Source organism: Lynx canadensis, chromosome D1 (genome assembly GCF_007474595.2).
Source record: "Lynx canadensis isolate LIC74 chromosome D1, mLynCan4.pri.v2, whole genome shotgun sequence".
NCBI classification, from domain to species: domain Eukaryota; kingdom Metazoa; phylum Chordata; class Mammalia; order Carnivora; family Felidae; genus Lynx; species Lynx canadensis.
The window spans coordinates 62,389,022-62,411,390 of NC_044312.2; the positions used below are offsets into that span (position 1 = coordinate 62,389,022).

General features: G+C 41.0%; 1 pseudogene; it reads left to right on the forward strand.

Moving 5' to 3' along the window:
- LOC115524491 overlaps positions 1–21,777 on the forward strand; it is a 37,480-nt pseudogene extending 15,703 nt beyond the window's left edge.
- The last annotated feature ends 592 nt before the right edge of the window (positions 21,778–22,369 follow it).

Sequence of the window (22,369 nt, forward strand, 5' to 3'; positions counted from 1 at the left end):
GTGTGTGTGTGTGTGTGTGTGCATTCACACATCTCTATCAGCACTCATCCATGGAAACTGGAGGAAATTGATCTTCTAAATTTTCCCTTTGACCTCTGTTTTCCTGTCACCCTATTGCTACAATGAGTAATCTGGGGAAATACAAAAATATCTTCTAGAAGTAGCAGAAACTTCATAGGATCATAATAACAAAAGTATGTGCAAAATATGAAATTACAAGTGTCCAAAGTGTATCAGGCAATCCTCCTTTTGATAGCCTCATCTGGGTCACTTCTGTAGTCAGGGACAGCAGATGATGTCTCTGCCCCTCTTCAGGACAGAAAAGGAAATGAGGAGACCTCATTATCATTTTTCCAGAGGGATCTAGGAAAGCCAATCCAATTGCTTCCTCTCCCTTACTCTTCACACTTGTAAATATATAGTGTGTTTGTGATCCTGTAGAGAAATTCTCAGTGCTTTCTGATGTGGAAACGTGTTGGGGTTTAGAGCCCAAGGTCAAGGAAGAGTTCTTGAGATGTCTTCGGTGTAAAAAGGGGGTTTTATTAAAGTACAGGGACATGGGGCACCTCGGTGGCTCAGTCGGTTAAGCATCCGACTTCAGCTCAGGTCATGATCTCACAGTTCATGAGTTTGAGCCCCGCATCGGGCTCTGTGCTGACAGCTCAGAGCCTGGCACCTGCTTTGGATTCTGTGCCTCCCTCTCTCTCTGCCCCTACCCTGCTCATGCTCTCTCTCTCTCCCTCTCTCTCTCTCTCTCTCTCTCTCAAGAATAAACATTTAAAAATTTTAAACAAGAAATAAGGCACAAGGACAGAAACTATGGGCAGAAAAAGTTGCCCTGGAGTTATGAGGAGTGATTGATTATATACTTGGCAGTTGGGGGAGGTAAAGTCAGGGGGAAGTTTCCAAAAGGACTTTCATATGCTAAGAAGACTCATAGGATCCTGGAGGCCTGGCTAATAAGCTCAGGGTTTTTTTCCCTCTAGCAAAGCATTAACCTTAAGGCAGTAGGGAGTTCTGGAGGAATGTTGTACTCTCCGGGCCTCAAGCGTTTGTCAATGGGCTGCAGGTTATAAGGAAATTTTATTTTATCTGTCATTTCCTTCAGCCTTTGTTCCCCTACATCACTCTCTTTACCTGTATAAAGGAGGCTTGATGACTGGACCCCTGCTCAGTTCTGCAATCTCTCCTCTCTTCACCCAGCTCTCTTGAGCCCAGTGTCCAGTCCTCTGGAAAAACCGACAGATTTCTGGATACTTGTGCCTCTGCCTGGGCCCTGCCCACCTGGAAGCAAAGCTCAGCTGAGGATACAAAACCGAAGGAAAACTTGTACCCTAGAGAAGAATTTCCAAAATTGTCAACTTTTTTTTTTTAATTTTTTTTTCAACGTTTATTTATTTTTTTTGGGACTGAGAGAGACAGAGCATGAATGGGGGAGGGGCAGAGAGAGAGGGAGACACAGAATCGGAAGCAGGCTCCAGGCTCTGAGCCATCAGCCCAGAGCCCGACGCGGGGCTCGAACTCACGGTCTGTGAGATCGTGACCTGAGCTGAAGTCGGACGCTTAACCGACTGAGCCACCCAGGCGCCCCTCAACTTTTTTTTTAAATGAAAGGTAACTGTAGCTTCACATACAGGTGTGAGAAATAACCCAGAGACATATCTTACACGCTTTTCTCAATTCCCCCATTTTTCAGATCCTTAATGCTACTGAGAAGACTCTTCCAGTTCTGCCTTTGATACGCACACACACACACACACACACACCTCATAGGCATACTTGTTTTCAGTTTTTTAACAGCTTTGAGATAGTGAGATGTTATTGACATAAACATTATAAACTTTTAAGCTGTACAGCTTGATATTTGAATACATGTATCTGTTGTGAAATGATCACCACAAGCAAGCTAATAAACCTGTTCATCACCTCTACATAGTTACCAGTGTGTGTGAGTGTGAGTGTGTGTGTGTTTCCCCATTTCCTCCCGCGCCCAGCCCTTGACAACCACTATCCTAATCTCTACTTCCTAGTGTAACATGTAAGTGAGATCATGCAGTATTTCTCTTTCTATATCACAGGTGGACTTTTATTATAATTCTGGTGTTGCCACATACTGGCCCTTATCAAATAAAGTAAATTTAATGAGATACTCTTTCTCATTTATAAAAAAAAAAAAAGTAATGAAAATTACTTGATGAGTTATTGTGAAAATTAGTAGAATATTTTTAATAATTGCTGCTGCCTCCTAACATAAGCAGCCATCTAGAATGATGTCTGTTATTTTTCTGGTTCCCTTTCATGAGGTAGCGTGGCGCGGGCAGAGGACAAAGTACAAACTGGCACACCCGCTCCCCCCAAGGTGGGATGTGTGTGACATTCTTTAGGCACTCCTGGCTGCCCAAGGACAAAGGAAAGGAAAGAAAACAAGTGGCCAACTGATAGAGATCGCAGTCATACAGGACATGGGTCTCCATCAGTTTACAAATACCTTGGTAAATTACAAGAAAAAGGCAATCTTAATAGCCTAATCTCGAGAAACTTGTAGCCCCACATCACCCTTCCACAGTGATATGGAGAAGAAGGAAATGCAGCCCATTGACAAATGTTTGAGGCAAATACAAGTATAACAGTTCTCCAGGAATGCCCTACCATCCTACTGTTAATGCCTTACAAGAGGGAAAACAACCTTAGCTTGACAATAGCAAGGCCTCAGGTATCTTAGGAGTTTCTTTAGCATATCAAAGGCCTTCCTTCTGACTTTACCCCCAACTCCATAGTATAAAACCAGCCATTCTTCACAACCCCAGAGCAACTCTTTCTGCCCATGGGTCCCGTCCCGTGCTTTAATAAAATCACCTTTTTGCACCAAAGATGTCTTCAAGAATTCATTCTTGATCGTCAGCTCTGGACCCCCCACCTTACCCCAAAACCTCATCACATTTACCTGTGACTTTGAAATAATTTTAAAAAGTACATATTAGTTTACTTTCAAAATTATTGCCTTAGCTTTGTTTAACTTGCTTAAATAAAGATTTTTTAAAGAATCTTATCCAATTGTAAAATAAATATTTAGCATTATAGGCATTTTTTTCTTATCACTTTTATAGCTGCCGATCTTATTTTACAATTATTAATAGCCTCTTTAACTGAATATACTAATGAAAAGTTAATATCCTCTCCTATTTCTGCAGTCATTCTATTTCATCAGAAATCCCTTTCTGTGTTTACCTGGCTTTACTCAATTATTATTCATGGAAATACAGGAAGAGTCCAGAGTACTTTGTGGGATTTCCCAACAATGTCCTAGGCCAAACGTTCCTTTCTCCTGGTTTGCCTCCTTCTTCCCAGTGAGTTCCTAGACTATGGGCAGTTCTCAGGAATGAAGAAAAGCCAGGTTTCCCTTCTGAGGGAGAAAAGTGGAAGTTTCTGTAGTGGATGCTCATGCAGGGCTTGGTGAGATCTCCCTGTCCACTCTTCTAAAAATACAAACCAGTCATCCCTCCTGAGTGCATAATATAAGTTGACTTACTGGCTTTTAGGGTTAAAGTATATTTTGTGTCATAGCAAACTGTCAGATGTTTTTCATAGTGGTTGTCCCATTTTTCATTCTCACAGGTCAGAAAAGAAAAGAGGGATGGTCAGGAGTGTGGCGGTGAGGCAGAGATTTACAGTAGATGTGACTTTGGTATAGTCTATTTTTGTTTTGTATATCTTGCTGGCTATTGGAGGGGAGTGCAGGGCTTTGTGTGTGTGTGGGGGGGGTTGTTTATGGGGTGTGAACAGGGGCAAGGTAAAGGCGAGACAATTGTGAGGACTGAAGGAGAGGAGTTCCTTTATCCAAGGGCCTCTTGTCTCTCTAATACTCTCCTTTCTCTTGCCTCCCACAAGTCCCATATCCATCCTTTTATTCCCTGTGAATCTCTGATCTGATCCCACATCCTGGGCCCCAGATGACTAATGGGTTCCCTCTAGACTTTGTGTGAGAAGATTGTATGAAATACAAGAGCTTCTGGAATGTGAAGAAAGTGATGTTTGGCAGTAGGGGGAGTCTAAAAGCTGACTTTTAAATCAGGATCCCTTCTCTTCACCTTTCAAGAACTCCCTTTCTTCCAAAACACAGATCCCAGTACCCATGATGCATATCTGAGGAAGTTTTGATGGGACAGCTTTGGGCTATAAAACCTTGGATCAATCTATCATTTGAAAATTACAGTTAACTATAAAGGACAGGAACTGAATTCTCCCAGTTATAGGATTGAGACTGAGAGAAGAACCCAAGAACCAAATGAGAAGGCAGTCTGACCAATACCTTCACTGCACTCTTATGAGACCCTGAGCTAAGCAGTACCTGAATTTCTGATCTGCAGAAATTGTGAGATAATAAATGATTGTTATTTTTTTTTTAAAAAAGAAAATTACAGTTAATAGAGAACCTGATGTTTTTGAGCATGTCTGAGAAGAGATAATAAAAAACTTATCTGGAAGATGTGGGAGGGAATCAGAGGCCCAAGAGAGGGTGGGAGGGTGGGAAGATGGCACTGATGCCCTGGGAACATCCCCTGAGACATCAGATTTAAGATGGGAGAAACCAGTGAGGAAATCTGAGCATGCCAGGTAAAGGAAACATGGGTTGGTAGGAAAGCTCAATGAGCCATGGTCCTCCTGCCACTCAAAGTCTATCTCTGATGCTAACCACATTGCTGTGATCCACTTTCCAGTTTACTATGCTCCCAAGGAGCAGGGAATAATAAATCCTCCTTAGGGCTCTGTGTCTCCCTCCAATTCCTGTATCTCCTGTTGCAGAGGGATACAAATGAAAGATCTCCCACTCTGGGCCCATGTTCTCAGCCTGAAAAAACCACAAGCCACAGGAAGTAATGTGGTTCAAGCGTACCGGTACAGAAAGATTAAACAACAGGCATTGAGGTAAGTATCTGAGTAAATCTTAGGAAGACACAGAGAAGATAAGAAAACCTGTTGGTTAGCATTTTTCAAAGGAGTTCATATAGATGTTAATACCAGAACTTCACATTCAGCACAGCAATTGTGTTAACTGCAAGACCAACAAATGAACAGAACCATGATTGTCGTCAGCACACTCAATGCAACTAAAATTATATCTATGGCTGGGTAACTACATATTTTTCTGTTTAAATGTCACTCCCTGTATGCAACACTTTGTAATAGATCTGAGGCAAGAAGGAACAACGTAGAAAAGTTTCCTTCCTGTCTTCATAGAACTTGTTGTTTGGTGCAGGGCTGCATGAGGAGGGATACTCATTGATTGTGTCATATGATAACAAAGGTGATAAAAAATGCTAGCTCTCCAAATGTAATGTGTACAAAATTTAGATGATTATTATTGTTCTTGAGAAGCATCATAAAATTTATTCGCTGTTAGCAAAAACTTACTTCATACCCAAGAAAGTGAAACTGTCAGTATGGCTTAGTGATTATGCCTATATGATTTTCAGTTCCTGCCTCATAGATAAAAGTGATTCAAGGAGTTTATTTATTTTTAATATTTTTGGTTATTTTTTTTAATGGTTACTTATTTTTGAGAGAGAGAGACAGAGCACGAGTGGGGGAGGAGCAGAGAGAGAGGGACACAGAATCTAAAGCAGGTGCCAGGCTCTGAGCTGTCAGCACAGAGCCCAATATGGGACTCAATCCCCCAATGAACCTTGAGATCATGACCTGAAGTTGGACACTCAACCGACTGAGCCACCCAGGTGCCCCTGATTCAGTGTTTAAAAGCCATGATTAGCTCACTTTTCTGTGTGATATGGACAATAACAAAATATCTGTGCCTTAGTTCAACAAACCAGCTTCTGAGTCATGCTACATGCCTCACACCATATAATGTGTGAAGTTTACTGTGCTCTCCAGTTCTGCCAGTCAGGGACCCGTGATGGAGCTTCCACCATCATGCAGTTGCCCCATGAAGAGCATGTAATCTGAACAAGAACTAGATAGACAACAAAGCACGAAACTGTGTACAAAGTATAAAATATTTCAGATCTGCCTTTGATTGATAGTGTAAAAAAGACCAAATTTTTCCCAAAGGAAGTGGGGTAAGGTGGAAAAATTATGAAGGTGTGTTACTCAGTAAAAGATTATACTTGAGGGGCGCCTGGGTGGCTCAGTTGGTTAAGCGACCAACTTTGGCTCAGCTCATGATCTCACAGTTCATGAGTTTGAGCCCTGCGCTGGGCCCTGTGCTGACAGCTCACAGCCTGGAGCCTGCTTCACATTCTGTCTCCCTGCCTCTCTGCCCCTTCCCCACTTGTGCTCACTCCCTCTCTCTCAAAAATAAATAAATAAACAAACACACATTAAAAAAAAAAAAGATTATACTTGAGAGCTTGCTTGGAGGTCCTAGCAGGAGAGTGCAGATACTTGTGTCCCCTTAACCAAAGAATGGCCCTCCTCTATTATAGGGGCAGGTCATCCTCTTCCACTGAGCTCGCAGCTGTAGCTTCTGGAGGGACACACACGGAGCGGTGAGGGAGGAAGGGGACACCTGCCTAGCCAGCCAGATCAGCCGAATCAATTCTGGCAATCAATGGCGTGAGAGATGTCACAGGCAGATCACCCTCACATCGAAGATTATACTTGAATAGCACCATGTATTAAACTCCATGTTCTCACCTGCTTCCTACTCATTAGGTAACAAGGCACTGACTCAGTTCTACCATGATTAATTTCTGGAAGCCTTCTGTTTTTGGCCTGCCTGGATAAGAAACAGAAACTGGTTTCAATGATATTTTGGAAAGATTTTTTCCATAGGCTCACACTGAAGAAACTTTTAAATTTTATTTTTGCCATTTACAATAATGGCTACTAATGCTTACTAGGTCTGCTCATATTTACAGAGCTTTATAACTGATTATCTTTCCCATCACCCTCTGCATTACAAAAGCTCAGGTGCCAAGACTTTCTGGATGATTATTTTATCCTTTGTGACTTGCTTAGGGCCTGAATATAGGATAAGCTCAACAAATAATTATAGGATTGAATTGAAATGCTGAATATTCAGGCTATATCACTGTAATTCACATTTTTTTTCTTACTCAGACATTCTTGCTGGAATAAGCTGGAGGAGGAATAAGAATGTTGTGATTGGGTGCTTAGTGGTGCAAGTCCTAGGGCATACCCTTCCCTGGTATCGGTGCCCTCCCACTGTTACTATCTTACAAGTTTCTGTTTTGCTTCCTTTGTTTCATTTCCCCTTCTAAGATTTTGACTTTCATTTCTCACCTGGAGGGAAACCCCCTCACTAAGACCAGTGCTTTGACTTGGTGAGTGAATTATTGACCATACCTGCATCTGATCTCTGCTGAGTCAAGACTTCTCCACTTCAGCCTGAAGGTGTGTGGGGCAGTCTGTGAAGGCAAAGGGCAGTAAGTTTGGGAGGAATCGATTGAGTATGTTTGGATGAGTTCAATTTGTGGTTCTGAAGCTGCTCTGAATTCACCAAAGAGCCAGCTTGTAGGTTTTCTGCAGAAGAGAGGTGCATTGAGTGTGGGGGAGGCATGACCACTAAAGAAGGGAGGCTTGAGAATGCAAAGAACCTTGTTTTTTTCTTGGAAGGATCATTACTTCTCCAGGCTGAATTACTCTCATCTTCTTTCTATTCTGTAGTTTTGACTTTTTTTGCCAAGGTGAGCCAGAATAACTTTTTTTTTTCAGAAACAGAAAATCCCTTCCTCTTTTCCTCCAGAGAAACCTGTGAGATGGAGCCCTGTTTTCCCTATTCATAAAAGCCCAAGTTCCTGGAGACAGTTGGCAGAGATGACGACACTCATCTAGACTTGTGGGAGGGAAAGGGATCTTAGGGGCTGTGCCAGGGATAAGACCCCTTGAAACCTATCATTTTATACTTCTTGTCCTTGTAACTTCTGGGAAATTGTCTGCAGCATTCCTGATAAATCACCAGAGTTTTGGCCAGGCTGATGAGACAGACTGGATGAGCAATCTGCTGCTCATCTCTACAGCTCCCGTGTGGTCACTTGTCTCTGGGGCTCCAGCCACAGGGAATTTGTTCTCTTCTGAGTGAGGACAGCTTACCCTCACCTCAGGACTCTCTGGAGTCCTCTCCTGCTTTAGAACTTGTCCTCCATTAGGGCACCTGGGTGGCTCAGTCAGTTAAGCATCTGACTTCAGCTCAGGTCATGATCTCACGGTTTGTGGGTTCAAGATCTGCATCAGGCTCTGTGCTGATTGCTCAGAGCCTGGATTCTGCTTTGGATTCTGTGTCTCCCTCTCTCTTTGCCCCTCCCCTGCTTGCTCTCTGTCTCTCAAAAAAATTTTTTTTAATTAAAAAAAAAATGACAGAACTCTGTCCTGTTAGACACACTTTTCCATTGCTTTTTAGCTCAACTCCTAACTCCTTTGTCCCTGCTCAGAGTAAGGAAAGGAGTTGGTAATTTTTCAGAAAGAACTCCATCTTAATCTCACCTCTGAACACCTTGTACCTTGATCTCTATGTTATTTAATATTTTGATGTGCACTTTCCTTTCCTATCACTTTTCAGAAGTCATTGTTCTATGTCTTACATCTAGACCAGGTTCGTAATTGGTGTATATTAATTGCTTACGCAGAGGGCTAGCACAGGGTCCAATAGATGGGAGAAAATGGTTTAAAAATTTTTAAAAATATTTTTGATTAAATTCACAAAGGCAAAAGCATATAGCTGTGATGAAAAAAAATGTATTAACATCTACTGGACATTCAGTAGATATTAAGCATCTCCAAAAAATTATATTCTGGGTGAATGGAGAGAAAGTAAACAGTAAAAGAGTAACACGGTATGAGAAAATATGAAAACAAAGAAACAAGAGCACTAGTAGATCAGAAGTCCCACCACAGGGCTAGGTATCTACGCTGTGCTTTGATAAAAGGATTTGCAATTTAGAACAGATTTCAGGCTAGGTCTAAGTGTGGAGAGGTGATTTTGAGCTGAGTTTTCAAGGAAGTGATGGATTGAGGATGGATTTTTGCTGAGAATGAGCAAGGCACATATAAGGCAGCCAGTGTAGGCTGGGGAGGAGTAGGAGCTGGGCTGAGAAGATGAGGCATAGGAAGGGATGTGTTACGTCAACCTAACTCGACCATGATAAAGACTGACTCCAGCTGAATGGCATGTATTTGAGCAGAGGAATGGCAAGATTGATGGATGCTTTAAAAAAATCATTCCTGCTGGGATGTGAACAGTGATGAGAGCAGACTGCATGAGATGGATGACAGTATCAGGGAGACTGGTGCAGAAGCTACTTCTGGAATCCAGGTAAAAGACTCAGTTGGAGGGGACATAATTTGAAGAGAATGCTTACAGGACCTTCTGATGAACCGATGGTGACAGACAGTGATGAGCCTGCCATAGCCTTATGGACATGGACTTCTGTGACAAAATGACTACTTTGAAACAGGTTGACCTCAGAGCTTGAGCTCTTGGGGGCAGTGTCATTAATGTGGGGCAGATTAAACCCTGGACTCTAAGGGGTGGTAGAAGAAGGAGGCTCTTCTACTCAGGAACAGGGGCAGGATCAAGTATATCTACATTCCTCATAGGACTTTCTCCCCTTATTGTGGAGACACTTTTCATTTTTCTCATCTGTGCAGACACAGAAAGCCTCCATACAATCAGGATGTAGGGAGATAAGGAAACTTAGGATCTAGTTGGCCCTTACCCTACTGTAAAAACTCCACATTTGTACCATCTCCAAGGGGAGTATACATTTGGGCTCTGTATCTGTCTGTCTGTTTAAGGTGGAGAGACTTTCAATGGTGTAACACTTCTTCAATGACAGAATAAAGAATATACGAAATAGGGACGCCTGAGTGCTCAGTTGGTTAAGCGCCTGATTTTGGCTCAGGTCATGATCTCACGGTTCGTTGGTTTGAGCCCCGTGTCAGGCTTTGTGCTGATAATTCAGAGTCTGGAGCCTGCTTTGGATTCTCTGTCTCCCTTTCTCTCTGTTCCTTTCCAGTTCTCTCTCTCTTGAGTGCATGCAAAATAAATAAATAAACATTAAAAAAACACATGAATAAGGAAACATAAGCACTTATATTGGTTTTCTGGGGCTGCCATAAAAAGATGCACCACAAATGGTTGGCTTAGGTGAAATTCATTTTCTCACAGTGCTGGAGGCTAAAAGTACAAGATCAACTTGTTGGCAGGGTTGGTTCCTTCCATGGGTGGTGACAGAGGATCTGTTCCATGTCTCTGCTTGCCTTTGATAGCTTTCTGGCAATCTTTGGTGTTCTCTGTAGATGCACCACCCTCATCTCAGCTCTTGTCTTTATGTGGCCTTCTCTATGTGTGCATGTCCATCTGTGTCCCCAAATTTCCCCATTTTATGAAGATGCAGTCATGTTGAATTAAGGCCCGTCATAATGACTTCACATTAACTTGATCATCTGCAAAGACACTATTTCCAAGTAAAGTTACATCTACACATACTGGGGGTTAGGACTTTGACATCTTTTGGGGGAATATAATTCAAACCATAATAGCACTCAATGTGTTTGAAACAGGACAGACTTTATCTTTCTATCTATGGCCTTCATTATATATTGATTCTTTTCTCCCATGACCAACAGCAACCAGCGGTTGCCTCACTGGAATTTATGTTTCCTGAGTCTCTATCTTCTCAGGTATAGGTTGTGACCCTATGAGTATATGAACCTGTTCTTTCCTCCCTAAAAACATATTCCTTTCTATGCCCATCGACCTCCTTGTTGTATGTCCAGGTCAAGGTGAAATTCCATCTACAAATACAAGACTCCCCAGACCACCCATCTGGTCTTGAGGTCTCTATTCCTATACCCCCAGAGCACTGTGTAGCTGTCTAGTTCATACAGCCTTCCCCTCTGTTTGTCTTTGTTAACATCTGTGCAGTAATGGAGAGAATTCTGAAAGAGGATCCTGAGGATTGTATGTCCACTCAACTCTACCTTTTATAATAGAATGACGTCTGTAAATAGAATGTTCTGTAAGCCATGTGATTCTATGTACACATGTGAAGAAAGATTCTATGTACACTCTTATTTCTCAGGGATTCTTATATAAGGAATAAACAGGTCAGAGTGACTTGTAAATGGTAATTGGTTATAAAACCATTAGTGACAAAATTACCTCCCTATTGTGATCCTTGCTGTTTCTGTAGGTGTCTCTGGGGAACGAATTTGAGGGCATGGGGAAGGCTCTATGTGGGACAGGTGTGTTAGGAGATAAATTCTTCTCAGTTATTAGAGAACTACTAATAGATAGGAAGAAAAGCTTAAGGGGTACCTGGGTGGCTCAGTCGGTTGAGTTTCTGACTGGCTCAAGTCATAATCTCACAGTTCATCAGTTTGAGCCCCGCAGCAGGCTGTCCGCTGTCAGCCTGGAGGCTGCTTCAAATCCTGTCCTCCTCTCTCTGCCCCTCCCCCACTTGCTAGTGCACTTTCTTCCTCTCTCTCCTTCTCTCTCTCTTTCAAAAATAAACATTTGGGGCGCCTGGGTGGCTCAGTTGGTTAAGCTCCGACTTCGGCTCAGGTCATGATCTCACGTTTGTGGGTTTGAGCCCCGCATCGGGCTCTGTGCTGACAGCTCAGAGCCTGGAGCCTGTTTCAGATTCTGTGTCTCCCTCTCTCTCTGCCCCTCCCCCACTTGCACTCTATCTCTCTCTGTCTCAAAAATAAATAAACATAAATAAATAAACATTAAAAAAAGGAAAAAAAAGCTGAAAAGTTGATGAGAAAGATCTAATCATCTATGGAGAGATGAGGAGATTCTAACTTTATATATTTATCACATATTGTGTTCCTGTGTATGATGTACTGTTCTAGGTACTCAGGATCCGTCAGTGAACAAAATCTATGGGTTACTTTTTAGGAGGAAGAGGCAGATATTTAAAGAAAGATGTTTTGTATTATGTAGTAAAAATAAAAGAAATATAGCGAATGTACAGCAAACGATAGTATCAGCAGTTTTGCTATAGAGAAGTTAACAAAGCAGGTCCTGATGAGAAGGCATAAAAAGGAGACTGAATGAAAACTAAGAGTCATGCTGATGTCGGAGGAGAGTGATTCTATGTAGAGAGACAAACAAGTGCAAAGTTTCTGAGGTAGCAGTGACTTCTGTGCTTTTGACATTGAGGAACTGGAGAGAAAGGCAGGGTGGATGAAGCTCAAAACCAGTATGCTAAGTGAAGAAGTCAGCCTCAAAAGATCATATATTATAATTCCATTCTTATTATACATTATAATATAAATACACAAGATTGTAAAATATAAAAACACAAGATTGATGGTTTCCTAAGGCTCAAGTTCAGAATGGGGTGACTACTAATGGCATGAGGTTTGTTTTCATGTGATAGAAATGTTCTAGAATTGGACTGTGGTGTTAGTTATCCAGTTCCATAAGTTTACTAGAATCATTGCATTGTACTCTTGAAATTAATGCATTTGATAGAAATATTACTTGATGAAATTGTTTTTTGAAAAAGGTCATGTAAATATCAAGAGTGGGATCACTCCACTCAGGAGAAGAGCAGTGCAAAAGCCCAGGGGCCACAGTGGGTTTAGTGTATTTAACAGGAAGGATGTGTTTTGGGATGGGCAAGTAAAGACTGGAAAAACTTATGGGTTGCACAAGGTTCTTGGTAGGAAGGGCTTCAGTTTGTCCATCTACCAGTAGAAGAAGACAAACTAGCAAGCTTGCCCTGATGGGGTGAAATTTATCATGCTACATAAACTGAGAGTGACGTGTTTAAAATTATTACAAAGAGTGCTTTTCATTCTGCTACTGACCTACTTCTCTTGTCCGTTTTCTTCTCTATATTGAATATTAATGGTTTGCCCAATTCCAAATCTCTACATAATCAGTATCCTTTCTATTTCTGCCTTTCTTATCATGTCCCCTTCAACATTCCAGCCCTACAGGAGTCTGTGAGCAAGAAGAGCCTCAGTTGTCAGGAAAGGAAGAAGCCAGGGGAGCACTGCAATGGATTTTCTAGCACAGGTAAACTTTAAGAGGGAGTTGACCTACCCCATCTGCCTGGAGCTTCTGACAGAGCCCCTGAGCCTGGACTGTGGCCACACCTTCTGCTGAGATTGCATCACTGCAAAGAACAGGGACTCACCAAGGAGGGGAGAGCAACTGTCCTGTGTGCCAGTGCAAATATCAGCTTCAGAATCTCTGACCTAACCACCCTCTGGCCGGCAATGTGGAGAGAGTCAGGGAAAATAGGAGCCCACAGAAGAAAAAGTTCTGTGAGAATCATGGAAAAACACTCTGTGTCTTCTGTAAGGAGCATGGGAAGGCTGGTTGCCAGCACACTGCAGTGTCTCAGGAGTATCACGGTCATCATGTATTCCTCACAGAGAAGGTGGTCAAGGAATGTCAGGTAGGCTCAAGGGTGAAAGAAGATGGGGCACTTTTTAAGCCTATGTTCCTCCCCTTGCCATCATAAAACTGAGCTCTGAAATCTCTTTTCCATACCCTTTTCTCAGCTTCTGAGACCTAAAGGATATTTCTGTGCATTCTTTCATCTGATCAGGAATGAGTCTAGATTAGAGACCCTTAGCAAAGAGAAGTTGGATGAATGGAGAAATGCTTCCCAAGATAAAATCTGATAGCCGCTTTGAGCAGAAGGGTTTTTTGGGGAACATGGCTGGTTGGATGTGGAGAATGCTGTCAATGAGAGGAAAGGAATTTCCTTGCTGCAGGATCACTTCTTCCTCTAGGAAAAGAGAGAATCAGGTTACTCTTGATCAAGGGGTGATAACTTGCAGCACACAGGGATAAAGAATACATTAACCTCTTCATATTTTTGTCTACATAGTAGATTCTAATCATCAGTTTCATTTCCGTAACCTAGTCTCTTCTGTGATGAGTCTTATTTCTTCCTTCTATCCAGGTGCTAAGAAAGCTCATAACTTGACTCTGGTGATTCTTTTTCTCATAGGAGAAACTCCAGGCAACTCTGAAGAAGCTGAGGAAGGAGCAGCAGAAAGTAGAAGAGCTTGAAGTTGACATCAGAGAGGAGAGAGATTCCTGGAGGCAGGAAAATATTTCCTGAGGGAGTTCTGAGGCAGGAAACAAGGCAGCATCTTAGTCCAGTCACAAGGAGGCCCCTTTCTCTTGGTTACCTCACAATTAATGAGTTCAGAAGATATTTGATTAGTCCTCATTTCATTCCTTCCTCATTTCATTTCAGTCCTCATTTCATTCCTCCTTTCATTCATTCAGTCCTTGGAATTGGGTTCCAGAGGGTAGACATATCACAAATAAAACCAAATATTTGGAGGTGAAGGCATAGGAGAAAGCCATGTAAAAATGACTAATGAATCTCATGTTCCATATCCATCATCAAGTTTGAGGCACTAATACTTCCAGAAAACATACTGAGAAAAGCCCAGTGTTTCCTATTTAGGTGGTGTGGGTGGAAGGTCTTACTATACAGTGTGGCATGATTATCCAGGACAGATATCTGCAAGCCAAGCCTCATCTAGGTGTCATATTGTGTCTGAGGGTGGGCCCTGCTAAAGTAGACTTTAATATATTCCTTTGGAAGAAACCCAAAGGAAAGTCATGGGGAAATGGCTTTCTCAGTAGTTGCTCACTACCTCATTGAGAAGTCCCTGAGGAAGATAATTCTTGTCTTGGCTCCCAGGCCCAGACAAAGTAGGCCCTTGGCCAAACAGACTGACTGCCTCTTTCTCTTCCCATCCCCAAAGAATCATATGCAGACTGAGAGACAAAGGATTCTGAAAGAGTTTAATGAAATGAAAGGCCTCCTGGACAGCAAGGAGAAGAGGGTGTTGCAAAAGCTGGAGGAAGACAAAGTAAATGTGTTGGATAACTTGGTAGTGGCCAGAGACCAGCTGGACTGGCAGAGGCAGTACTTGAGAGGGCTCATCTCACACATTGAGCATCAGATATGGGGGTCCTCAGAAGACATGCTGCAGGTAAGGCTTCGGTTGGAGCGATTACATGATGAGATTTAGGGGAAACAGAGAGTAAATTTCCTTCCTGCTTGGATTTCTTCATTTTCTTCCTTATGGTGACATTGAAAGGCTCTTGGGCCCCTCCATACCCCCTCTCTATCATTTCAAAGCTTGGAGGGATAATTCAAAGAATGGCAAAGAAAATTGCCATTGTTAGCAATTCATAAAAGGCAGTGCAAAAATTTGAAGACAAGATTCTTTTAACGTTTATTTATTTTTGAGACAGAGAGAGACAGAGCATGAACGGGGAAGGGGCAGAGAGAGAGAGGGAGACACAGAATCGGAAGCAGGCTCCAGGCTCTGAGCCATCAGCCCAGAGCCCGACGCAGGGCTCGAACTCACAGACCGCGAGATCGTGACCTGAGCTGAAGTCAGACGCTTAACTGACTGAGCCACCCAGGCACCCCGAAGACAAGATTCTTATAAGCTCCCCTTATCTATGATCTACCATTTGTAAGGCATCTCTTCATTAAGTTTGGTCAAATAACACAAATCTCTATTTACATTTGATTTTCTTGTTGTTGTTGAGTACTAGACTGTGCAATATTTGTAGTTTTGATTTTCATTTCCCTAATATAGACCAATAATGTTGTGCATCTTTTCATGGGTTTATTGTCCATTTGTATATTTTCTTTGGAGAAGTATCTATTCAAATTTTCCCCATTTTTGAATTGGCTTTTTGTTGTTGTTGCATTGTTGTAGTTTGTTGTATATTCTGTGACTAATACCTTATCAGATATATGATTTGCAAATATCATCTACCTTTTTGTGCATTGTCTCTTCATAGTGTTCTTTGCTGCATAGAAATTTTAACTTTGGTGTAGTTCAACTTAGCGGTTTTTCTTTTATCCTTGTGCTTTTTTTGTTGTTGTATCCAAGAAATCATTACCAAATCTAATATTGTGAATATTTTTCTTTGTTTTCTTCTAACAGTTATATAGTTTTATATCTCAAGTCTAGATCTTTTAATTCATCTTGATTTATAATTTATATGTGATGCAAGTCATCTATGTTTAATGTATTGTAACCATTGTATTATTTTGAGCCATTTTGGGGGGAAATAATTTGGTAAAAAGAATGAGGAGATGGCAATCAGTGAAGGGATGGACTGTATGGGACTTTTGTTTGTCCAACCTCAATTCAATTACCTCCCTCTTTCTTTCTTTCTTTCTTTCTTTCTTTCTTTCTTTCTTTCTTCTTTCTTTCTTTCCTTCCTTTCTAGAACTTCTTTAATTACTCTTGAAGAACCATTCTTACTCCCAGTCTATGTAGTTGGTTAGGGTTGATAAAATCAGTAGCTTTAGGGATGTGTCTCTAAATTCTAGGTAAGTCAGAATATCAGATTCTTATGTTTACTAATAATGCAGTAATTATTTTGACATATGCATCTGACCCAATTCAGGTCAAAGATTTTTATGCCTTTGAATTTTACTGTTATGACTAGGAAAGAGAAATTCTCTTTTCACTAGGTAGTATATAAGGGATTATCATTTAAACCAGGAGATTCAAGTTGATGCCACACAGAGCCTAAAAGAAAGTCAATATTGCAAGTAGAAAATAGAATTAGAATTTTGAGAATAACAGATTCTGATGACAAGATTTTCACTTAAAACCACCTATGATGAAATTTACACCTGCCCCTGAATTTATTCATCTTTCTTTTAAATTTAAACCAGTTTTATTTGAGTTTTTGTCATATACAATAACAAGAAAAAGCCTAATTCAGAGAGTAAAACTTTATCTGAAATGTAGAGTCAACTGAAGGCCAGGTCTTCATTGGTATAAAAGGGGTTGGGCTGGAAAGAGGGAAACCAAATATATTGGTACATTCTGTTCTATGATGGGAATAAAAGATGGCTAAAAGATTTGAGACCATGGACTGGATTGACAATACAATATTGAAATTCAGAGTAAGATATTATAGTTTCTAAGACTATGACTGAGTATGTATTGGTATCATTTGGGGCAATGGAATATAAACATTTGGGAAATAGTAAATTACATTTTAGACTTTCTCAGGTTCTGGTTCCTCTGGCTTATTTCATGCTCAAATATTGATGAGATTACCTATAGGTAACGGAGAGGAGGTATATAGAATGAGTGAAAGAAAGCCAGAGAAACATTCACTTGAAGTGTTTGTTTGCATGTACCCTCAGCAAAAGAAAGTATACTTTTGGAGAACTATTATTATTGATTATTCATCTTTGACTCTCCAGAGCCTGGAATGATGTCTGGCACATATGTGTTTCACCTTTATCTGTCTCTGGAATAAATAAAAGCATAATGAATTAATGAGGTCTTCTCATGTACGTATTTGTTTAAATGTCAAGCCTCTTCTCTTCTTTTAAATATATCCCATCTCCAAGCACTGGAACCATCTTTCTAACATCCTCACATGAGTCCTCAGGATGGTTGATCTGGGTCTTATATATTCTGTCCTCCACATTCTGATTATCTCTTTTTTTCACACCTTAGCAAAGGATGTTAGGGGTTTAAGGTGGATAAACTTTTAAGGTAGGAGGGCTATAACTCCTTGGAGGGTTGCCCAGATCAATCCAGGATGCATCAATAAATTTGAATTTCAGATAAATTATAAATCATTTTTTTAGTAGAAGGATATCCTAAATATTGCAGCAGTCTTGCTTAAGCTAAAGTATATTTTTACTTAAAATGAAAATTTAACTATCCATTTTTATTTTCTAAGTATACCAATCCTGTACTTGAATCATGTTTTCTCTCTTCTCCAGGATTTGATTAATGTCATGAGAAGGTATGTGTGGGAGACCAGGTATGGTCCTTTTTTATGTGAAGACAGAATTATAGCCATGAGAGTTATCTTGGGATGAATAAGAATTTAAAAAAACCACAGAGCTGGGGAATTGGAAATTATATCATTTTAAATTTTTGATCACAGGTGAAAGTTTTCAATGGAATTTGGGTGGTGGGAGGTCACAGAGTTAGGGCCAGTAAGAGCATGATTTCACTAATTTTAGTCAAACCTTAGTCTCTGCTTCAGCTTGTTTCCATATTTCATAGGTACCTGTCTTATTTCAGGGAGGATCCTATCCTCTATCTTCCAGACCCCCAAGTTTTCCTCAAAGGCAGCTCCTTTCATTTATTTTTCTTCCTGAAGATAGAAGAAACAAGGTCTTTCTAGTGGTTTCATTGGGGCTTTGGAAAAAAACAAAAAAAAAAACAAAAAAAACAAAACAAACAAAAAAACCCAACCCCTGTCTTGGAGAACAGTGGCTTTGGTCCTGGTGCCAATAATTAATTTCTACTTGCTTACACACTTTAGTATCTTATAGAAAATATGGCCTTTTGTGTCTAAAGTGGCCTATCCACATGGCAGCTTCAAGGTCTTCCCAAATACATGAAATTCAAACCACTATTCCATTTGGTTGTCATAACTTCTCCTTTCCACATGTGTGTAATGTTTCCCCAGAGAATGTAACCTCAAATGTTATTCTCTAGACATCTGTACTGGGATACCAGGCTTTGGAGACCCTTCAGACTCTTAACATAGAGCTCCATACTTCATAACCTAAATCCCTCTGTAGCCAGGTTCTGGAGCTTCTTTACTGACCACCTGTCTGGGAACTCACATCTCTGGCCTCTCACTGGTGGGACCCTTAGGGTGGCAGTGACTTCTTCATGTATCAAATACTTGATTTTTTTTAGAGGCATCAAATACCTGTTAATGCATCATTATTGTATTATAGTTTTATTATTTTAAGAGGTAGAGAGTATGGGGTTAGTTTCGCCATTTTAGAAGGAAGAACATGAGCTTCATTGAGGTGAAGACCCCTTCTGAAGATCACACAGAGGGCAAATGGAAAGGTAGATGTGAGCAGATATTTTTTCTGGTTGCAGCATCAGTCTCCCTGTTCCCCTCCTCAGGACCTTCAGTGGAGAGGATTCAAGTACATCAGTGGAGTGAAAAGTGGGGGGAAGCAGTGGTCTTGCAGAGGGTCAGACATGTGGGGTGACCAATTTTGTCTTCTCTAGGAGTGAGAGCTGGATTTTGAAGAGGCCAAACATTGTTCCAAGAAACCGAAGAGTACATCCAAATTCCAGATCTGAAAGGGACTCTGCAAGTGTTAAAGGTAAGGAGAGTCAGAGGAAGGGTGTGGGTGTCAAATTGTTGTAGTATTGGGGCAAAATGGGGAAAAGGATGTGGTTTCTAGATGAGGATAAAAGTGAGGATGTAGGCCTGACAAGCGGAGATAGATATATTGTGTGGAAGATGAGATCATATCTAAGGGGGAATGGTCAAGGTGTCTGACTCATCATTTCATTCACCAGTTGATAGCCACACAGGGCCTTGTGCCTCCATTCTAGTGAGAAGCCAAGTATCAGGGTTTAATCCCTTTGCTTTTAACAACATCATTGAAACTTTTGTCATTTCAGAGCTGACAGAGGTTCAACGCTACTGGGGTAAGAAGGAGTTACAGGTTGTTCAAACTGCCATGTTCTGATCCCTTTTAGAAGTTGTGGTTACTATCAGGTCCCATGATCTTAGCTTCATGTGCTCCTCCCCAAACATGCATGCATACAACAGTTCTTAAGTGTGCTACTCATCTCTGACCCATCAACTGAGTTCCTCCCAGTCAGTTCCTGATGTTCCACCTCAAATGTCACGAGACACACCTGCTCTGTATCCTTCACCCAACCCTGTCATTTTTCCCACAGTGGACGTGATGCTGAAGCCAGTCAATGCTATTTTGAATATTACCATTTCTGCAGATCAAAGGCAGGTAAAAGGCATACAAGATTCTCTCTTCAAAATATACATCTATGTAGTTTCTCTCTTTTTGATGTCTTGGGTTGCCAGCATTTCTCCTAAGGGAAGTAGATGTGTCTGAGAAGATCGCCTGGATCCTGGGGGCGCACAGTAAAGCAAGAAGCCCCAAGAGAAAAGGGAGTTCTGGGTTTGATACCCAGAATTTGATACCCGAATGTATATCTTCCAGATGTTTACTCCAGATACAACCCTCAAATTTGCCTTCTGGGTTATTGGGTTACAGAATGAATCTGGTTATAAGGTTTTTGAGGAGTCTTCCACCTTTGATCCCAAAGTCTTGCCTCTTTGCATGACTGTCCCTCCCCGTATTGGGGTTTTCCTAGACTATGAAGCAGGCATTGTCTCATTTTTCAATATCACAAACCATGGGTCACTCATCTACGAGTTTTCTAGATGTCAGTTTTTTCAGACTACTTATCCATATTTTAATCCTTGGAATTGTCCAGGCTTCATCATCCTGTGCCCACCAAGCTCCTGAACCTTCTTGGCACCCCCCCTCACTTTTGTGTAGTGCTCCTTGTCCTTGGGGCTCATCTCCTACACCTGAGCTCATCTGCACCATTCTGAAACCTCTTCCTTCTTTTCTCCATCTTTTATTTTAGAATGTCTTTGGAAGAGTCTGCTAGCACTGGTGTAACAAATTACCACAGAGTGGGTGGCTTAAACAACAGAAATTTCTTGTCTCACAGTTGTGGAGACTGGAAGTCTAACACCAAGGTGTCAGCAAAGTTGGCTTTTTTCTGAGGGCTGTGAGGGAAGGGTCTGTTCCTTGCATTGTAGGTGGCTGTCTTCTCTCTGTGTATATTCATATCATCTTCCCACTGTTGCATGCCTCTGTGTCTAAATCTCCCCTTTTCTAAGGACACTAATCAGATTGGAGCAAGGCCCATCCTAATTACATCATTTGACTTAATCACCCCTGTAAAGACCCTCTCTCCAAAAGATCACACTCTGAAATATTGGGGGTTAGGATTGTAACATATGAACTTAAGGGGAACACAAGTCAACTCAACAGTCTTTTGCATGTCTTTGCCATGCAGCGAAAGATTTAACCTTTTTCTACATGATATTTTGTTCTCACTAGGAAATAATTTTTTTTTCTTATTCGTTTTTGTTTATTATGAGGAGAGGATGCTTATTTGCAAAGGGAATACATGTAATCCTTTCTGTAGAAAGACCAGTATTGCTGTACCACATCTGACATCTCTTTTCCTCATTCCCTCTGCTGTTTAATGGAATTAACAAGGAAAACTTATCAATTCTACCCCTATACATAGGATTTAGGACAGTGCATAGGAATCTGTCATTTGGTAGTGAATCCTTCAGAGTGTGTTGCTTTACAATGGCACCCCTTTATATGACGGAGTTAAAGCAGAAGTGCACAAATAAAATATTTACCAAGAGTGGATTTTTGGTGCTCAGAGTTTCTGAGGTCAAATCTCATGTCTTTACTTACAAGTTGTGTAAACTTGAACAAGTTACTTAGCACCTCTTGGTCTTATTTTCCTAAAATAAAAAATTCATGTTAAAGATTGTACCTACTTCCTAGGGTCACTTTGAGAAACCAGATTTTATTAGATGTGAAGCACTTATCTAAGAGTCTTACATGAAAGAGTAAACATTTGTATTGCTGAAAAAATATAAGCTGTATTAATGAGGAACAATTTTTTGTTTTGTTCTGGTTTAGTTTTGCTTTAGTAAAATGATAATTGGCTCACTGAAGTCTCATTTCCCAGATTCCAAAACTCCACCGCAGACAATATGAGTTTTCATGTTGTGTCGTGTAGAGAGCGTCATGTCTAGGCTCAGCTGTGCTCATGAAAGACAGCCTTCTGGTGTTCAGTCCTGTCCTTGTGGTGAAACATCTGAGTATACCTCTGCATTTACCACCCTATGCACTCTTCTTCTCCTTCTCCTCCTCCTTCTCCTCTCCCTTCTCTTCCCACTCCCCATCTCCTTCCCCCCTCCTTCTTCCTCCTCCTCTTTCTCTTCCTCCCTCTCCCTCCTCCTTCTTCTCCTTCTTTTTCTTCTTCTTCCTCTTCTTTGTCAGAATTTGAAATGAAGAATAGAACTACCTAGGATAGTGAAGACACAGATTGCTCTTTGAGAAGCATGCATTATAAAATAGAGCAGACTATGCCACTGTACAAAATTTGAATCAAGATTCACAGGACTTTAGAGAAAGATGCATACCTTGGCCATGCTGGATGAAAATGAAAGTGTCTGGCGCGGGATCAATATTTATATGTCTGTCTATATACACACATGCATACACACGCATGTACACCTATGGGTATATATACCTGTAACCATTTGTATAAATACGTGAATATATATTAACATCATTTTGGTTAGTCTTTACAAATATCCTAAGAGGAAGAAATTTATATCAGGAGATTAAAAGGGTTTACAAACGGAAGAAAAAAATTCTAGAAGTTTGTAAGCTGTTAGAATTTTTCCCTAAGGTTTCAAGGCTAATGAGTGACAGAGGCAGGATTAGTACCAGCTGTGTGCTGTCCTCTGCACCACACCACAGAGAAGGCAGCAACTTGACTCCCAAGGATATGG